The sequence below is a fragment of the Globicephala melas genome, chromosome 2, assembly GCF_963455315.2.
Source record: "Globicephala melas chromosome 2, mGloMel1.2, whole genome shotgun sequence".
NCBI classification, from domain to species: domain Eukaryota; kingdom Metazoa; phylum Chordata; class Mammalia; order Artiodactyla; family Delphinidae; genus Globicephala; species Globicephala melas.
This window is the reverse complement of record NC_083315.2, coordinates 71,233,042-71,253,083: the sequence shown is the minus strand read 5'-3', so window position 1 is coordinate 71,253,083 and position 20,042 is coordinate 71,233,042. Positions and strand designations below refer to the sequence as shown.

General features: G+C 42.6%; 1 protein-coding gene across 3 annotated transcripts in view; it reads left to right on the top strand.

The window, feature by feature from the left end:
- Positions 1-20,042, top strand: part of TLN2 (talin 2) — a 446,754-nt gene that overhangs the window by 168,769 nt on the left and 257,943 nt on the right. For all 3 annotated transcript variants that reach the window (XM_060294173.1, XM_060294172.1, XM_030878890.2), the window contains exon 3: positions 17,632-17,707. The gene's annotated coding sequence lies outside the window, so the exon portion shown is untranslated. The remainder of the gene's footprint in view (positions 1-17,631; positions 17,708-20,042) is intronic.

Here is a 20,042-nt window from a genome sequence, read left to right as displayed (position 1 = left end):
CTGCTGAGTCTGTCTTGGGTCATCTATATCTTACTCTGTGCAGTGGGGACAGAGAGAACGAGATGGCCGTAATGTTATTGGATAAGCCTAGACTTTTTATTTTTTCTAAGTGAAAACAGCATTATTAAGCATTCTTATTTAAAAATTCTAGTTTTATAAAATACTTATATTGAAATGGGATGATAGCTGGTATTGCTTCAAAATAATCTCCAGTGAGGGAGATTTGCACAAGGAAGTAAGAGGGGGTTTGGATGAAATGAGAGTGACTATGAATTGATCATTTTTGGAGCTGAGTGGTGAGTACTTAGGGGTTCATTATTCTCTTTATTAGCTATTTGAAATTTTTAATAGAAAGCTTTAGGTTTTTAGATGTTGTATGAGGTTGTAAAGAAAGCTCTGAAATTCTATTATCCAAAAATAATGACCATTAACTCGAAAACATCACTTGAAAACCATCTACTGGACATTCCCTTGTGTGAAAATGCCTTGAAGAAATACAGGAAAGGTGTGAGTCCTGATCTTGCCCTTAGAGAGATTTTATTCTAGTTCCAGAGCCCAGAGATCACACACGCGGAGGAGAAGAAAGTCAGTGTTGGCTGCAGGCGTGTTTTACCCCAGGCCTTATGCTTATGTGGTCCTTAGTTTGGCTTGTGAAGGAGGTTTCCCTTCTGCCTTTCACAGAGGAGTCAAGTGAGGCTTGGAGGACCCCCACTGCCCATACGCACTCGGCATGAGTGAAAGGGAACCAGGATGCCACTGGCCTTGGGTGACTCGGCACCAGTCTCCATGCTGGCCACTTGAGGGTATCTTATCTATTGGAGTTGTAGAACCTTGTGGAACCAGAATTAGAAGGAGTACAATATAATGAATTGCGAGATTATGCAGAGAGGGCTTCCAAGACCCATGAAAACTGAGAGGACAGCAAGAGTATGGGAAACCACTCCTTCTGGGAAGGGAGGCTGCTTGGGAAAGGGGGAACTTGGAATGGCAGATCAGGGACAGGAAGGAGGACACATATGGCTCAGGAGGATTAGTTTTCAAAATGTTCTACGAGGAGGAAGAAATTTCAGTGACAAAAGAACTGTTTGTTTTGGGGTATTTGGTTTTGAATGAAATGTACCAAAACGAATACGTAAAGGAGAATCTTTGGCCAGTGGAGCAAGGATTGGACGGGTTTAGCCTTTTGGAAAAATGTATCAGGTGGCCATTCATGAAGACCAGATCGCACATAGTAAGAGATATGAGGTCAGCAATATTACTTTGTAAAGGTGAATTTTGAAGGATTACAGTAGCTACTAGTCAGAGCCAAGGGATGACAAGTTCTTATTTATAAAACAGTGTGTCCCTAATTTCCACATTATGTATACGTGAGTAGCTAACTTGTTCTTGATTAGCCAACCATCCTCCCGAAGGGCCCCATCTTATTGTCTGTAATACCTATTTTAAGTTCACAAGCTGATAAAATTCCACTTTGCACCTTCCTGTCACTTTCGTGGTGTCATATGTTGGCTCAGCGCACCTGGGCAGCCAGGCTTTGAGGGCTGGAGGAATGAGCCGTTATGGGAGTTCATAGGAGTTTAACATGTCTCCTATATAGGAAGGCCATCCCTTCTCCTGGCGGCAGCACTGGGATATTCCATGGTAGTTGATGGGTTTTTCACTGGCATGGGAAATTAGATGGTTAACTTACTTGAAGAAGTAGTATTCTCTCTTTGTGTTCTTCAGTTGAATGATTTCAGTACAGAAGAAGTTCTTGAGGAGCTAGTGTTGGAAGAGTAGCCCTCAAATTAAAGGTTGAGGTGGCAGTGAGAATAAGAGTGGGAGAGGATGCTTTCTCAGGGTCACTTCTAGCAGGTTGGAGCGCTATGTAGGACAGCCCTGGTTCACATAGCAGCCTCTGCTACGTGCAGGTGATGTCCAGCTGGCCAGTGGAACCCAGATCCTCCATCACTGCTTCTGTGGGCCAAGCCCACCTTGTCTCACTCTAAACCTCTCCCCAGGCTCTGCCCTAGGAGTGTCCCTGGCTTCAGTGCCTGGGGGGAATTTGTGATACCATACCTCACCCTTTTCTTCTTGCTCATTTTATTTCTACTTTCATAGACTTTATATTTTTAGAGTGCTTCTCGGTTCACAGCAAACTCGGGCAGACAGTAAGCAGTTCCCACATACCCACTGTTCACACGCAGACACGGTCTCCCCCATTATCAACACCCCTCACTAGAGGGTATATTTTTTACAATTGATGAACCTATATTGACACATCATAATCACCCAAGGTTCATACTTTGCATTAGGGTTCACTCTTGGTATTGTATGTTCTATCAGCTTTGACAAATGTATAATGACATGTGTCCACCATTGAGTATAACACAGAGTAGTTCCACTGCCCTAAAAATCCTCGGTGGTCCACCTATGCATCCCTCTCTCCTCCCAACCCCTAGCCACCACTGATCTTTTTACCGTCTCCATAGTTTTGCCTTTTCTACCGTGTCATTTGGTTGGAATCATGCAGGACGTAGCCTTTTCAGATTGACTTTTCACTCACAATACGCATTTAATGTTCCTTGATGTCTTTTCAGGGCTTGAGAGCTCATTCCTTTTTAGTGCTGAACAATATTCCGCTGTATGGGTGAATCTTTTTGCTCTCTTTGCTGCAGCCTCTCACCTCATCTTCCTAAAAGAAACGCTCTGCTGGTTGATGAATAACACTTGCCTCTCCATGTGCATCAGGTTGCAGTGTGGGTGCCTTTGTGACTCTGTGCTCTCCCACAGGGTCCAAGCTGAAGTGAGCATAAGAGATGGTCTTTAGGGGTTAGGATGGGGAATAGTTTACAGGAGCGGGCATCTTCTTATACCGTTCTCTAATCGTTAAACCTCAAAGCCTTTGTTTGCTTCAGGATGGGAAAAAAGGCATAATTATGAAATGGTGTAGTTCCTTCATTGACACCAAGCCAAACAGGAGAGACGCTGACTCAAAGACACTATGTTTGTGGCAGAAGAGTGAGTCATCGGCCAATCCCTGGGACTAAAAGAGGAAAGCAGGGGCAGGGGTGGAGGTGGGGTTTAACTGCAACCTTGACCTTGAAGAACTAGGAAGGAGGCTTATGGAGTGAGGCAGCCCCTTCTCTTCAGTGCGGGTGTGCGTGTACACACATACACACACAAACCCCTGACTCCATCCTGACCCTGCTGTTGTACCCCAGCCTCTTAAAGTCCCCTGGTGTCTCAAAGTTATTAATCATACAACATATGTTCATTAATTCTTCAGATGCCTACTGAACATGTCATGGGTATTACGAACTGAGCTCTGATCTGAGGCAAGAACTCTGGGGGGAGCCATAGCTCCTGCCCTCTGGGAGCTCACAGTCTAGTGTGGACTATAGACACGTAAATAGATTTTTTTTACATTTACCATATTAAGTTGAAATAAAGATGTGGTCCGTGAAGCCTCCCAGAGTAGGTAGAACTTGATGGGGCACCAGGTGAATTAGGGGTGTGGGGAGGCCATTGTAAGCGTGGAAGACAGGAGGTCAAAGACCACTGCAGAGGAAGCAGTGCAGAGGGTGCAGGGTTCCAGGAGCAGCATGGGCTCGGTGGTGCTGGGGCACTGATTCCCAGGACACGTGAGGCGGGTGGGTGAGGAAGTGGGCCTCAGAGATTCCTGCAATTGGGGAGCTGAGGACAGACTCAAATGACTGTCCTGGATGGTTTATTCTGGGGTGGAGGAGGGCTGGCCCGCAGGTGGCCCTGGGCAGGGCTGCTGCAAGAGATGGGACTATAGTCCAGCTGAAAGTTGGGAATTACTAGATAGGAGCACCCTGGCATTAATAGCTTTGTAGGAGGAATGGGGGTGGGAAGGGTCTAGTCAGTTTACCAATAATTTTTTTTTTAACATCTTTATTGGAGTATAATTGCTTTACAATGGTATGTTAGTTTCAGCTTCACAACAAAATGAATCAGTTATATATATACATATGTTCCCATATCTCTTCCCGCTTGCGTCTCCCTCCCTCCCACCCTCCCTATCCCACCCCTCCAGGCGGTCACAAAGCACCAAGCTGATCTCCCTGTGCTATGCGGCTGCTTCCCACTAGCTAGCTACCTTACGTTTGATAGTGTATATATGTCCATGCCTCTTTCTCGCTTTGTCACAGTTTACCCTTCCCCCTCCCCATAGCCTCAAGTCCATTCTCTAGTAAGTCTCTGTCTTTATTCCTGTTTCACCCCTAGGTTTTTCATGACAGTTTTTTTTCCCCTTAAATTCCATATATATGTGTTAGCGTACGGTATTTGTCTCTCTCTTTCTGACTTACTTCACTCTGTATGACAGACTCTGGGTCTATCCACCTCATTACAAATACCTCAATTTCGTTTCTTTTTATGGCTAAGTAATATTCCATTGTATATATGTGCCACATCTTCTTTATCCATTCATCCGATGATGGACACTTAGGTTGTTTCCATCTCTGGGCTATTGTAAATAGAGCTGCAATGAACATTTTGGTACATGACTCTTTTTGAATTATGGTTTTCTCAGGGTATATGCCCAGTAGTGGGATTGCTGGGTCATATGGTAGTTCTATTTGTAGCTTTTTAAGGAACCTCCATACTGTTCTCCACAGTGGCTGTATCAATTTACATTCCCACCAACAGTGTAAGAGGGTTCCCTTTTCTCCACACCCTCTCCAGCATTTATTGTTTCTAGATTTTTTTTTTTTTAAAGAAGATGTTGGGGGTAGGAGTTTATTAATTAATTAATTTATTTTTGCTGTGTTGGGTCTTCGTTTCTGTGCGAGGGCTTTCTCCAGTTGCAGCAAGCGGGGGCCACTCTTCATCGCGGTGCGCGGGCCTCTCACTATCGCGGCCTCTCTTGCTCCAGACGCACAGGCTCAGTAGTTGTGGCTCACGGGCCTAGTTGCTCTGCGGCATGTGGGATCCTCCCAGACCAGGGCTCGAACCCGTGTCCCCTGCATTAGCAGGCAGATTCTCAACCACTGCGCCACCAGGGAAGCCCCGTTTCTAGATTTTTTGATGATGGCCATTCTGACTGGTGTGAGATGATATCTCATTGTAGTTTTGATTTGCATTTCTCTAATGATTAGTGATGTTGAGCATTCTTTCATGTGTTTGTTGGCACTCTCTATATCTTCTTTGGAGAAATGTCTATTTAGGTCTTCTGCCCATTTTTGGATTGGGTTGTTTGTTTTTTTGTTATTAAGCTGCATGAGCTGCTTATAAATTTTGGAGATTAATCCTTTGTCAGTTGCTTCATTTGCAAATATTTTCTCCCATTCTGAGGGTTGTCTTTTGGTCTTCTTTATGGTTTCCTTTGCTGCGCAAAAGCTTTTAAGTTTCATTAGGTCCCATTTGTTTACTTTTGTTTTTATTTCCATTTCTCTAGGAGGTGGGTCAAAAAGGATCTTGCTGTGATTTATGTCATAGAGTGTCCTGCCTATGTTTTCCTCTAAGAGTTTGATAGTTTCTGGCCTTACATTTAGGTCTTTAATCCATTTTGAGCTTATTTTTGTGTATGGTGTTAGGGAGTGATCTAATCTCATACTTTTACATGTAGCTGTCCAGTTTTCCCAGCACCACTTATTGAATAGGCTGTCCTTTCTCCACTGTACATTCCTGCCTCCTTTGTCAAAGATAAGGTGACCATATGTGCGTGGGTTTATCTCTGGGCTTTCTATCCTGTTCCATTGATCTATATTTCTGTTTTTGAGCCAGTACCATACTGTCTTGATTACTGTAGCTTTGTAGTATAGTCTGAAGTCAGGAAGCCTGATTCCTCCAGCTCCGTTTTTCGTTCTCAAGATTGCTTTGGCTATTCGGGGTCTTTTGTGTTTCCATACAAATTGTGAAATTTTTTGTTCTAGTTCTGTGAAAAATGCCAGTGGTAGTTTGATAGGGATTGCATTGAATCTGTAGATTGCTTTGGGTAGTAGAGTCATTTTCACAATGTTGATTCTTCCAATATGAGAACATGGTATATCTCTCCATCTATTTGTATCATCTTTAATTTCTTTCATCAGTGTCTTATAATTTTCTGCATACAGGTCTTTTGTCTCCTTAGGTAGGTTTATTCCTAGATATTTTATTCTTTTTGTTGCAGTGGTAAATGGGAGTGTTTTCTTGATTTCACTTTCAGATTTTTCATCCTTAGTGTATAGGAATGCCAGAGATTTCTGTGCATTAATTTTGTATCCTGCTGCTTTACCAAATTCATTGATTAGCTCTAGTAGTTTTCTGGTAGCATCTTTAGGATTCTCTATGTATAGTATCATGTCATCTACAAACAGTGACAGCTTTACTTCTTCTTTTCCGATTTGGATTCCTTTTATTTCCTTTTCTTCTCTGATTGCTGTGGCTAAAACTTCCAAAACTATGTTGAATAAGAGTGGTGAGAGTGGGCAACCTTGTCTTGTTCCTCATCTTAGTGGAAATGCTTTCAGTTTTTCACCATTGAGGACGATGTTGGCTGTGGGTTTGTCATATATGGCCTTTATTATGTTGAGGAAAGTTCCCTCTATGCCTACTTTCTGCAGGGTTTTTATCATAAATGGGTGTTGAATTTTGTCAAAAGCTTTCTCTGCATCTATTGAGATGATCATATGGTTTTTCTCCTTCAATTTGTTAATATGATGTATCACGTTGATTGATTTGCATATACTGAAGAATCCTTGCATACCTGGAATAAACCCCACTTGATCATGGTGTATGATCCGTTTAATGTGCTGTTGGATTCTGTTTGCTAGTATTTTGTTGAGGATCTTTGCATCTATGTTCATCAGTGATATTGGCCTGTAGTTTTCTTTCTTTGTGACATCCTTGTCTGGTTTTGGTATCAGGGTGATGGTGGCCTCGTAGAATGAGTTGGGGAGTGTTCCTCCCTCTGCTATATTTTGGAAGAGTCTGAGAAGGATAGGTGATAGCTCTTCTCTAAATGTTTGATAGAATTCGCCTGTGAATCCATCTGGTCCTGGGCTTTTGCTTGTTGGAAGATTTTTAATCACAGTTTCAATTTCAGTGCTTGTGCTTTGTCTGTTCATATTTTCTATTTCTTCCTGATTCAGTCTTGGCAGGTTGTGCCTTTCTAAGAATGTGTCCATTTCTTCCAGGTTGTCCATTTTATTGGCATAGAGTTGCTTGTAGTAATCTCTCATGATCTTTTGTATTTCTGCAGTGTCAGTTGTTACTTCTCCTTTTTCATTTCTAATTCTATTGATTTGAGTCTTCTCCCTTTTTTTCTTGATGAGTCTGGCTAATGGTTTATCAATTTTGTTTATCCTTTCAAAGAACCAGCTTTTAGTTTTATTGATCTTTGCTATCGTCTCCTTCATTTCTTTTTCATTTATTTCTGATGTGATTTTTATGATTTCTTTCCTTCTGCTAACTTTGGGGTTCTTTTGTTCTTCTTTCTCTATTTGCTTTAGGTGCAAGGTTAGGTTGTTTATTCGAGATATTTCCTGTTTCTTAAGGTAGGATTGTATTGCTATAAACTTCCCTCTTAGAACTGCTTTTGCTGCATCCCATAGATTTTGAGTCATCGTGTCTCCATTGTCATTTGTTTCTAGGTATTTTTTGATTTCCTCTTTGATTTCTTCAGTGATCACTTAGTTATTAAGTAGTGTATTGTTTAGCCTCCATGTGTTTGTATTTTTTACAGATCTTTTCCTGTAATTGATATCTAGTCTCATAGCGTTGTGGTCGGAAAAGATACTTGATATAATTTCAATTTTCTTAAATTTACCAAGGCTTGATTTGTGACCCAAGATATGATCTGTCCTGGAGAATGTTCCATGAGCACTTGAGAAAAATGTGTATTCTGTTGTTTTTGGATGGAATGTCCTATAAATATCAATTAAGTCCATCTCGTTTAATGTATCATTTAAAGCTTGTGTTTCCTTATTTATTTTCATTTTGGATGATCTGTCCATTGGTGAAAGTGGGGTGTTAAAGTCCCCTACTATGAATGTGTTACTGTCGATTTCCCCTTTTATGGCTGTCAGTATTTGCCTTATGTACTGAGGTGCTCCTATGTTGGGTGCATAAATATTTACAATTGTTATATCTTCTTCTTGGATCGATCCCTTGATCATTATGTAGTGTCCTTCTTTGTCTCTTCTAATAGTCTTTGTTTTAAAGTCTATTTTGTCTGATATGAGAATTGCTACTCCAGCTTTCTTTTGGTTTCCATTTGCATGAAATACCTTTTTCCATCCCCTTACTTTCAGTCTGTATGTGTCTCTAGGTCTGAAGTGGGTCTCTTGTAGACAGCAAATATATGCGTCTTGTTTTTGTATCCATTCAGCCAGTCTGTGTCTTTTGGTGGGAACATTTAGTCCATTTACATTTAAGGTAATTATCGATATGTGTGTTCCCATTCCCATTTTCTTAATTGTTTAGGGTTTGTTATTGTAGGTCTTTTCCTTCTTTTGTGTTTCTTGCCTAGAGAAGTTCCTTTAGCAGTTGTTGTAGAGCTGGTTTGGTGGTGCTGAACTCTCTCAGCTTTTCCTTGTCTGTAAAGGTTTTAATTTCTCCATCAAATCTGAATGAGATCCTTGCTGGGTAGAGTAATCTTGGTTGCAGGTTCTTCTCCTCCATCACTTTAAATATGTCCTGCCAGTCCCTTCTGGCTTGCAGAGTTTCTGCTGAAAGATCAGCTGTTAACCTTATGGGGATTCCCTTGTGTGTTATTTGTTGTTTTTCCCTTGCTGCTTTTAATATGTTTTCTTTGTATTTAATTTTTGACAGTTTGATTAATATGTGTCTTGGTGTATTTCTCCTTGGATTTATCCTGTATGGGACTCTCTGTGCTTCCTGGACTTGATTAACTATTTCCTTTCCCATATTAGGGAAGTTTTCAACTACAATCTCTTCCAATATTTTCTCAGTCCCTTTCTTTTTCTCTTCTTCTTCTGGAACCCCTATAATTTGAATGTTGGTGCGTTTAATGTTGTCCCAGAGGTCTCTGAGACTGTCCTCAGTTCTTTTCATTCTTTTTTCTTTATTCTGCTGTGCAGTAGTTATTTCCACTATTTTATCTTCCAGGTCACTTATCCATTCTTCTGCCTCAGTTATTCTGCTATTGATCCCATCTAGAGTATTTTTCATTTCATTTATTGTGTTGTTCATCATTGTTTGTTTCATCTTTAGTTCTTCTAGGTCCTTGTTAACTGATTCTTGCATTTTGTCTATTCTAGTTCCAAGATTTTGGATCATCTTTACTATCATTATTCTGAATTCTTTTTCAGGTAGACTGCCTATTTCCTCTTCATTTGTTAGGTCTGGTGGGTTTTTATCTTGCTCCTTCATCTGCTGTGTGTTTTTCTGTCTTTTCATTTTGCTTATCTTACTGTGTTTGGGGTCTCCTTTTTGCAGGCTGAAGGTTCGTAGTTCCTGTTGTTTTTTGTGTCTGTCCCCAGTGGCTAAGGTTGGTTCAGTGGGTTGTGTAGGCTTCCTGGTGGAGGGTACTAGTGCCTGTGTTCTGGTGGATGAGGCTGGATCTTGTCTTTCTGGTGGGCAGGTCCACGTCTGGTGGTGTGTTTTGGGGTGTCTGTGGACTTGTTATGATTTTGGGTAGCCTCTCTGCTAAAGGGTGGGGTTGTGTTCCTGTCTTGCTAGTTGTTTGGCATAGGATGTCCAGCACTGTAGCTTGCTGGTCGTTGAGTGAAGCTGGGTGCTGGCGTTGAGATGGAGATCTCTGGGAGATTTTTGGTGTTTGATATTATGTGCAGCTGGGAGGGCTCTTGTGGACCAATGTCCTGAAGTTGGCTCTCCCACCTCAGAGGCACAGCACTGACTCCTGGCTGCAGCACCAAGAGCGTTTCATTTCATCCACAGGGCTCCTTAATTTGGGATGATTCGTTGTCTATTCATGTATTCCGCAGATGCAGGGTACATCAAGTTGATTGTCTGAGGCTGCTGGGAGAGATTTCCCTTTCTCTTCTTTTTTCTCTCAGTTCCCAGGGGCTCAGCTTTGGATTTGGCCCCGCCTGTGCGTGTAGGTCGCTGGAGGGCGTCTGTTCTTTTCTCAGACAGGACAGGGTTAAAGGAGCCGCTGATTCGGAGGCTCTGGCTCACTCAGGCCGGGGGTGGGGGGGGGTAGGGGGGTGGGGGAGGGTCACGGAGTGTGGGGCAGGCCTGCGGCGGCAGAGGCCGGAGTGACGTTGCTAGCCTGAGGCGCGCCGTGCGTTCTCCCGGGGGAGTTGTCCCTGGATCCCGGGACCCTGGCAGTGGCGGTCTGCACAGGCTCCGCGGAAGGGGGTGTGGATAGTGACCTGTGTTCGCACACAGGCTTCTTGGTGGCGGCAGCAGCGGCCTTAGCGTCTCATGTCTGTCTCAGGGCTCCGCACTTTTAGCCGCGGCTCGCGCCCGTCTCTGGAGCTCTCTTAAGCAGCGTTCTTAATCCCCTCTCCTCGTGCACCAGGAAACAAAGAGGGAAGAAAAAGTCTCTTGCCTCTTCGGCAGGTCCAGACTTTTCCCCGGACTCCCTCCCGGCTAGCCGGTGCACTAACGCCCTGCAGGCTGTGTTCACGCTGCCAACCTCAGTCCTCTCCCGGCGCTCTGACAGAAGCCGGAGCCTCAGCTCCCAGCCCCACCCGCCCCGGCGGGCGAGCAGACAAGCCTCTCGGCTGGTGAGTGCTGGTCGGCCCGATCCTCTGCGCTGGAATCTCTCCGCTTTGTCCTCCGCACCCCTGTTGCTGTGCTCTCCTCCGCGGCTCCCAAGCTCCCCCCTCCGCCACCCGAAGTCTCCGCCCGCGAAGGGGCTTCCTAGTGTGTGGACACTTTTCCTCCTTCACAGCTCTCTCCCGCTGGTGCAGGACCCGTCCCTATGCTTTTGTCTGTGTTTAGTTTTTTCTTTTGCCCTAAACAGGTACGTGGGGGGTTCCTTGCCTTTTGGGAGGTCTGAGGTCTTCTGCCAGCGTTCAGTAGGTGCTCCGTAGGAGCTGTTCCACGCGTAGATGTATTTCTGGTGTATCTGTGGGGAGGAAGGTGATCTCCGCGTCTTACTCTTCCGCCATCTTCCCGGAAGTCTCTCAGTTTACCAATAATTTTGTGAATGACCAAGGAGGAACTGAAACACTCCTTTCCTGCTCTTTCCTCATCGTCCCCTCAAAAAAAAAAAACACAGTTGTTAAAGCTTTTTTAAAAGGCCTTGTCTTATTTTGTCATAGTGAATTGGGTTTAGCGAAAACGTTTAAATTTTTTTTTTTTTTTTTTTATGCGGTACGCGGGCCTCTCACTGTTGTGGCCTCTCCCGTTGCGGAGCACAGGCTCCGGATGCGCAGGCCCAGCGGCCACGGCTCATGGGCCCAGCCGCTCTGCGTCGTGTGGGATCTTTCTAGACCGGGGCACGAACCCGTGTCGCCTGCATCGTCAGACGGACTCTCAACCACTGTGACATCAGGGAAGCCCCGTTTAAATTTTTGTGTGTTCATTTGAAGATGTTGCAACATTTCAGGGTTATTTTAAACATTAAGTTCATAATATTGAAGTTCCTTCTAACCCAAAATTCAAAGGAAAAATATCCCTTTTTGGGTGTGTGTGGGGGGGGGCGTTTGCAAAGGATGGGAGATAATCGTGGGAATAAAATGGGCAAAACACACTTTTTGAGAAAAAAGAAATAGGAAATTGTTTGAGAGTGAGCATTTCAAAGTCAGTTTAACATAAAGCTGTAGAGTGTATCTTTTGGCCAGTTTGTAAAATGAGTTAATGATACACTTATGTAAGCTTATTTATTCATTACTTTATTCAGATAGTCAAATGTTTGTGGGACATCCTTGTACCTGCACTGTTCAAGGGCTGGGGGAATAGCTATGGACCAAGGAGAGTCCCTTTTGTTGTGAAGCTTACATTCTAGCTACTCGCGTTACTAATTTAGTTTTATTGATACTTTTACATAAAGACACATACATATAAGTGAGAGAAGGGGAACAGTGAATTGTAGAACCACAGGGAATTCAGGGCATCTCTCAAGTTGTCCAGTTGTGAAAAGCATCTAAAGACTGAAGGAGGTAAAGCAGTGTAATTAGAGCACTTCCCTAGCCCTCCTAGTAAACACGAGTTTCTCACTACTTTGCATTAATATCGTTTGCACTGTGAACTGACCTTTAGGGGAGTGGTGCCTGGTCATGTCATTGCCAGTGTGGTGGGGCAGAGTGAGCCTTCAATAGTCATTTGCATAAAAGAACTAATTTTAACATTATTTTCCAAACTGTTGCCTGGGCACTTGTACCAAGACGTAGACCACAAAGGTAAAGGGATCTGTGTACAAATAAGGTTGGGCCACTTATTTATAATCCACATTAGCACATTAAAGTGTCCAAATTGTTCTGCATTAGCAGAACTCCTTAATTTGGTTTAAACCAGCATTTCACACATTTATATTAAGAACTTTTTTTTTTGCATGTAACACCTCTTAGTTTCTAGTTTGCTGGAATGCTGCTTTTAGAGGCATACAGAGGGATTTCTGGAGCCTTTCTGCCTGCAGAGGAGAAGGCCATGTATCATTCCTCATCTCTGAAGGCCTTGGGCATTGGTGCTTATAGCTTGGCTTTACTGAGTTTCCTTTGACCCCAGGACCCAGCCTTTAGTGGAAAGTCAGCCAGGGGAAGCCATGAAAAGAGAATTGGACATTTCCCCCTGGAGGCAGATACCTTCTGACACAGTAGAGCTGGACTCTAATCATTGAGCTGTGCTTTCAGTGAAAATGTTCTCGGGGTTTCAGAGAAGAAAAGAATAATCCTTGCCAAGTGGTAGAAGCTGGAAGAATTTTGTTTTCACAATTCGTCCTCTTTTCTCTCTTTGGCTCTGCCTGTCTCTATTTTATGGCTACTGAAAAATTACTTGGTTTCTTTCTTCTTGGGTCTTGTTTTTGAACTATTAGTAATAAATGTGTCAAATGTTAGTGATGACTTCAAGCTAAGAGTAGTATATTCTGCTCATGTTTGGCTAAAATCTAGTGGATTTCCTGCTGCTTTGTTTGGTCTTACCTTATTAAAGCACTTCGGATGGTTGCCCATACAGGCCCATCTTCTGTTGTTTATGCTCGTGTAGATGGTACCGGACAAAGTTTGAGTGTCAGGTTACACTGTTATCCATCTTTTTTTTTTTTTTTTTTTTTTGCGGTACGCGGGCCTCTTACTGTTGTGACCTCTCCCGTTGCGGAGCACAGGCTTCGGACGCGCAGGCTCAGCGGCCATGGCTCACGAGCCCAGCCGCTCCGCGGCATGTGGGATGTTCGTTCCCAGACCGGGGCACGAACCTGCGTCCGCTGCATCAGCAGGCGGACTCTCAACCACTGCGCCACCAGGGAAGCCCTGTTATCCATCTTTTAATGAAATCTTAGGACAGATGTGTTCTTGGCTGCTTGGGGTCTGACCACATAGTACGATTTCAGCCATATGCATTGTGCAGGCCCTTCATGGCTTGAGATCCCCTTGCCTCCTTACATCCCCTCCAACGTGGCCCCGCCTTCCTGTGGGGATTTCGTGTCAAGGGAGACGTGGAAAACAAAGAGTCCGTAAAACTCTCATGGTGAAAAATTGCCGTGTAGAGTCTCTCTCTCAGATTACTTAATGTGTTTTGCTTCTTTAATGCTGTTCAGATGATAATCAATTAAAGATGTACCATTTACTGGACACTTACTGGGCTCCAGGCACTGTGTTAGGAACTTCACCCATCCATTTTAATTTCATTTCACCAGCTGAATTATCTAAGTATTCCTATCTCTGCTCTGGTGACAAGTGAACTGGAACTTGGAGAGGTGTGTGTAGGCTTCCTCAAGGAAGTAGGAAGTGGTCCAGGATGCAAAAACAGTGAAGTCCTGCTATTGGTGGCAAGCATTTGAGCCAGCAGCTTTTGCTGGTTTTTGGTCACATCTACATATGCCTCTCAAAATACTCCAGAAGAAGTAGAACGTGGGAGCTGCCAAGTGATTTATCATAGGAGGAGGCTGCTTGAAGGCAATGTTCCTTGAAATAACAGGCTCCTGGTACTTTTAAAATAAGTTGCTATTTAATTGGAAGGGTCTTATTCATGTCTTATTCAAAATAAGCATTTTGAATAGGTAAGTGTCCTACATAGAGACATATTCTGTTCCAGGGTTCTCTAGGGACCTTGCTCTCTGATCAGGCAGCTATGAGTTTCTACCTGGGGGCAGTTACCATCACAGCTCCTGCTGAGCTGGAGCTCAAGCAAGACCATGTTTGACTCTTGAGCGTTACTCATTGCTTTAGATGTATTACAACCTTTAGTCCTCACAACGGCCCTTATTCTGGGCATTACTACAGAGGAAGAAACTGAGGCACACCGAAGCCAAACAGCTAATAAATGACAGAACCAGGATCAATCACTTTACTTTAAACCACTGTGCTGTTGCTTCCCTTAATGCAGATTTCGGTGTCATAAATCCTAATGCATCTCAGCCTCAAATGTGGATTTACCTGGCTCCCCTTTCTATCTATTTAGAAAGGTGCCCGTGCCCTGAGGAGGGCTCAGAACAAAGGCCAGCAGCTGGCACTGGGTGGCCTGTGGGTTTGAGTTATGCCCTGGAGGCACAGATACTTAGTTAGGTCTTAGATTGTTCATCTTTAAAACTGGATAGTGGTTTTTGTCCTCTTTCTACCTTCTAGGGAAATTTTTTGGGGGGAGAAGGAGCCTTCAGGAGATGAAGGGAGATTCATTAGATTTGTATTTGACATCCAACACACCTCTAAAAGGGATTTGTATATTTGTGGCTTTTTAGCCAGGTTTGTAATTATGGTATTATGAGGATTCGTGTATTAATACGGGACTTCTGAACCTTTAAAAATAGGGCAAGGAGAAAAGTAAATTTGTTTGCTGGAGATAAATTGAACATAATGGGCCCATTATGGGAATACATTTCGATATTTTCAAGTCTTAAGTAGCATAAAAAAAGCTCTTCATATAGAAATATAACCCAATAAAAATAAATCTGCAAGGTGGTTAAAACATGATAATGGAGACTATTTTTACCATAGAAGTGGCCCATCTGGACAAATATGTCCCATTTGTTTTTATTCTTATTCAAATAGCCTTTTCATCAGTTCTCATATAAGTCAGGAACAAACCCCCCTGCCTCTTGAAGTCCTATTTTTGCCTTCGTTGTACTAGTTCTGAGCTACTTGCTTCAGTTCCTTCGCTGTAGGTCATAAATAATACATGACATTGTATACGATAAATCTTCATTCATGTGATTACAAGATTTACTGTTGTGTTTTCCGATGGAGTGGGATGATTGAGAAGGTGGAAAATAAAAAGCAACACTGTATTACATGGTGTGCCTTTGGTCACAAATAACAAACTCACTTGAGCTAGCTTAAGTAAAAAAAAAAAGAGATTTATAATAAGGATACAGGTGTGTCTTAGGAACTTAAAGGCAAGGACGAAGGGGCCCTCAGGAATGAACAGGAACCAGAGAGGAGGAAGGGACCTCTCTAATCAGTGTTCACAGCGAGCACACGTGTGACACAAATGTCACTAAAGGAGGAGAGAGAAGGTGACAGAAGGGAAGTAGAAATCCATGCAGTGTGTTACTTTACACTCCAGCATGGGATTAAAAAGAGCTCCACTGTGTTCTTTGGAAAAATAATTCATGCTCGTTATATGAAATTCAAACAGTACAAAAAAAGCAAAAAATTTTAAAAAATTTGGATAGCCAGGGGCAGCCATAACTATCTTAACAAACATCCTTCTAGGCATGTATAAGGACATCCAGCAACAGACGTGCACACGCAGAAATGATATCATACTTTGTGTGGTCATTTACCTGTTTTATTCACAGGTAAAACAGGTCATTTACCTGTTTTATTCATTTACCTGTTTTACTCACTGGTATGATATTCTCATATCAGTAAATATTAATAAAAACTTGTTTACTTGACCTCATCTATTGGTGGACCTTTAGGATATTTACTCCCCACTCCCTGCCCCCAATGATTATAAACATGCTATGTCTATCCATTTTTCCACTTTCACAATAATCTACTTTGAGTAAATTCTGAGAGAAGGATTGCTGTATCACAGTGTGTGGCATTTTACATGCTGACATAGTTGCCAAAGAGCTACATCACGAGCTAGGCCCATAACAACAGCTACTGTCAGTCTGGGCATTGTTACCAACCTGATAGGTAAAAAATAAGAGCTAGGTTTTCTAAAGTTGTATTTTTCCATTGTTAGTATAGTTGAGTATCTTTTCATATGTTTATTACTATTCTATTCTCGTGGGAAGTTCATTAATTTGCTTTGTCCGTTTTGAGGTAGAGTATTAATTTCCTTACTCACTTTTTTTTTTTTTTTTTTTTTTTTGCGGTACACGGGCCTCTCACTGTTGTGGCCTCTCCCGTTGCGGAGCACAGGCTCCGGACGCGCAGGCTCGGCGGCCGTGGCTCATGGGCCCAGCCGCTCCGCGGCATGTGGGATCTTCCCGGACCGGGGCACGAACCCGTGTCCCCTGCATCGGCAGGCGGACTCTCAACCACTGCACCATCAGGGAAGCCCCTTACTCACTTATAAGACATTTTCGCATAAGGATAGCAACCTTTCATATGTCTCTTGTATGAATATTCTACTTAGTTTCTTATTTTATCTTTTGACCAAAGTGTCTAGATTTGTTTGTTCTTTGTTTTTATTTTTGATTTGTTTTTGCCTTTCGTGTATTTGAGATTTTAAAAATGTTGTCAGCCAAATGTCTCAGTCCTTGAGTTTCACATTTTGATGTCATGTTTAAAAAGGCCTTTCCTATTTCTGTATTATAAAACTATTCATCTGTATATTTTTCTAGTACTCATTTGATTCTATTTTGAGTTTATTCTCTTTAAGTAGAGAGAGAGTGCTAGATTTTCCCCTCCTCCTAAATAGCTAACCATCATCATTTATTAACTAGTCTCACATACCTACCCAGATTAGATTACATGTACTTGGTCTGTTTCATATGAATACTTGGTTCTATAGCTTGTGTTTATTGTTTCATTGGTTCATATATATGTTGTTAGTCAGACCATTGTTTAGTTGTGGCTGGCCCATTTTGTTTGCTTCTACAATTATGGTGCTTCTCTGCTTCAAATTGGGTTTTCATGAATAAGCTGCTAAATGCTTAGTTATCAGTGCCTCAGAAAACTGTGAACGAGATGGGAACAGTTGAAACAAGAAGGGACCACTTCACTGATGGGTTATAGCAACTAAGGAGGAAAAAAGTGAATAAGACAAGAGCTCATGGATGCTGATTTTTAGAAAGAATCAGAGTGCAGTGCCAGTGATTTTTGTTTTAAATATAGGTGGGGGCAGGAAGGAGGATGTATATATTTCAGCTTTGTTTAAATTCAAAGCCTTTAAGCATTCCTATCACAGGGAAGAGAATAATGTGGTTTTGCTTCAACTGTAACATAATTTTGGTTTTCAAAATAAGTGTCTTGGGACCTCAATTCCCTGTTGGTGAAGAAAATTCCCAGCCCATGTGTTGCAGCGGAAATTCATTGTTTCCTGAGTTATTTCCTTTCACGCTTAGTGTGAGGGAAATGACCAAATGTATAGATTGAGATTTTTTTTTTTAAAACTGATGTGTGTAACATTACTTGATTCTGATGATTTTTATTATTGTTTTAGGTATCGCTGCTGAAGTCTTCTCAGATGCTTCAGGATATCTTCAGGGAAATCGACTCTACATAAACTGACAATTTAGGTGAGTCCTTTAAAAAAATACTTTATTATCCATTGGCCACCCTCTTGCATTGGTAAAGTTTTACAGAGCGTTAAAACATTGTCACTTCATACTGTCTTGTTTGATTTTTTTACCACAGTTCTGTGAGACAGGAGTATAGCTGCCTGGTGTTATTACTTCCATTGCTGTGTGATTTTTTCCACCTGGTCGTTTGGTGGGGGAGGGAGGGGAGGGCCTAGAAGAGGGGATGAGTAGCTGTTTTTTACCTTATTGCGTGAATTCTCATTCATTCCATATGTTTGCCTCATAATTTTTGGGGTGGTGAGGGAAGTGCTAGATGAGGAATTAATGTAGAAACTTCCGGTAATCTTTGTCCTAAAACCATTTGGTAGTTCCTGGAGCTCTCCAGGGATGATACACAATTGCTAAAGCGTGAGATGAAGTAAACTTTGGTTACAGATTATTGGTTTTCCCCATCTGGTTGTCCTGGTTGTGGCTGCCTGCACCCAAGCAGTGTGTGTGAAGTGCCCTGGGCAGAGACAAAAGGCGCTCTTCTGCAGGTCTTGGCTGTGCCTCAGTTAAAGACTGACAGGTTAAAAAGAATTGGTTCATGCTCCTACCCTCCAAAACCATATCATGGCGCACCAGACGTATCAGTTCTGTTCTTGACCAGCTGTGCCAGTGGGGACAGGTTAATCTCTGCCAGTCTCCAAGTCCTTATCTGTAAAATGTAAGAGGTTGGCCCAGCCACGTCATTCCCACACTTTTAGGTTTTGTGGAATAGAGATAAAACATTTAGGACCAGTATTTTACTAGATATTTTGGGCTGTACGTAAACAAAGTTGGTAATTGTTGAAGCTGGATAGTGCATGAGAGTTCTCTATTTATATGGTAATCTCTCTATTTTGTGTTTAGGATTTTTCATAAAGATTTTTTTTTTAAAAAAGGTTGGCCAAAAAGTTCGTTCTGGTTTTTCCATAACATCTTACAGAAAAACCGGAACGAACTTTTTGGCCAGCCTAATAACTACCATGTACTAACATCATTTCACGTAAGAAGAAACATTTCAGTACTAAAAATGTAAGAATGTCGTGCATTTGTCTTTCGATTGTATGTGTTTAGTGTTGTGAAAAACTCTTCATTTCCTTCCTTTTGTTGCTCTGGTGACCACTGAACTGTTAGCCATGAGCTAGCGCTGGCCTGGGGACTGGTGTTTGGGAAATATTGGGGTGCATGACTGATAAGGGCTCCTCTACCTCTAAAACTGTGTCATTCCTACGAAGCAGGAAAGAAATATACTCTAGTTATACACTGGTTATTTCCAGAAAATACTGTGACAGCTGGCATGGTTGAACACAGAGAAGTCAGAAGTCAAACAAAAGACAAGGGATTGTTATGCTGGAAAACCCAAATAAAAATGGCTCATCCGTGTGAGCGTTAAATTTAGCTGTGAGCCACCTTGCAGTCAGTGTAAAAATGAAACTTGACAGTGTGTTCAGTTGTCTGTTAAAAACATACAGAATCCTCCCTTCATACCACTGTGGTCAGCCTCTGGCCAGGTGGTGGTTGGCAGCTTAGTGTCTGTCTGCCATGTGGGGATGCTGAGAGCTAGGGGTGAGAAGGGCTGAATGTCTAACTCTGGACACAATTGCAAATGCCAAGTGTGAGGAGTGCAGAGATGGGTAGGGGTCAAGTACATGGTCGAGAGTTATGAGCAGAGGGCAGTGGGATCAGATATATACAGGATAGGAAAGAGTAAAGGAGGTGTCCTGCCCTGGAATCTTCTGGATGTCTGGGCATGGACGTTGTCTTTTGAGGATCTGCAGACAGCACTAGGTGGACCAGTCTAGCTAAAGGGCCTAGACACAGTGGACAGCAAAAACACGTCAGATGTATACCTTTCCCACAGATTTCAGATTTCAGATCCAAAAACAGCATACCAAGTGTATTCTTATGCCATGGGTCTATAGAGAATGGATGAGTATGCTTCCTGTTTACTTCTCCTTGGAGTGTGGGGATGTGTTGGAGGGGTAGGATGGGTAGAGGACAGAGGCAATAATGGACTGAATTATTAGGACAGTGAAATACCGTGAGGAAGGAGGAGCCAACCGTCCCACATAGTTTAAGATGCCTGCCTAACCCTGCCTGCTTCAAAAGTTCTGTGAAGTTAACCATGGTCTTTGTTGATTGCAGCATGGTGGTTCAGTCCTTTTGAACTCCTCCCTCAGTGATGTCTGGCTTTCCTGTGTTCTAACATTCCTATTTTCTGGGAAACTTAAATGAAATTTGACAGACTTACCAGTTGTTTTCCCTTCTGTCAACCCAACACTTTTTTTTTTAACACAATTTCATATTG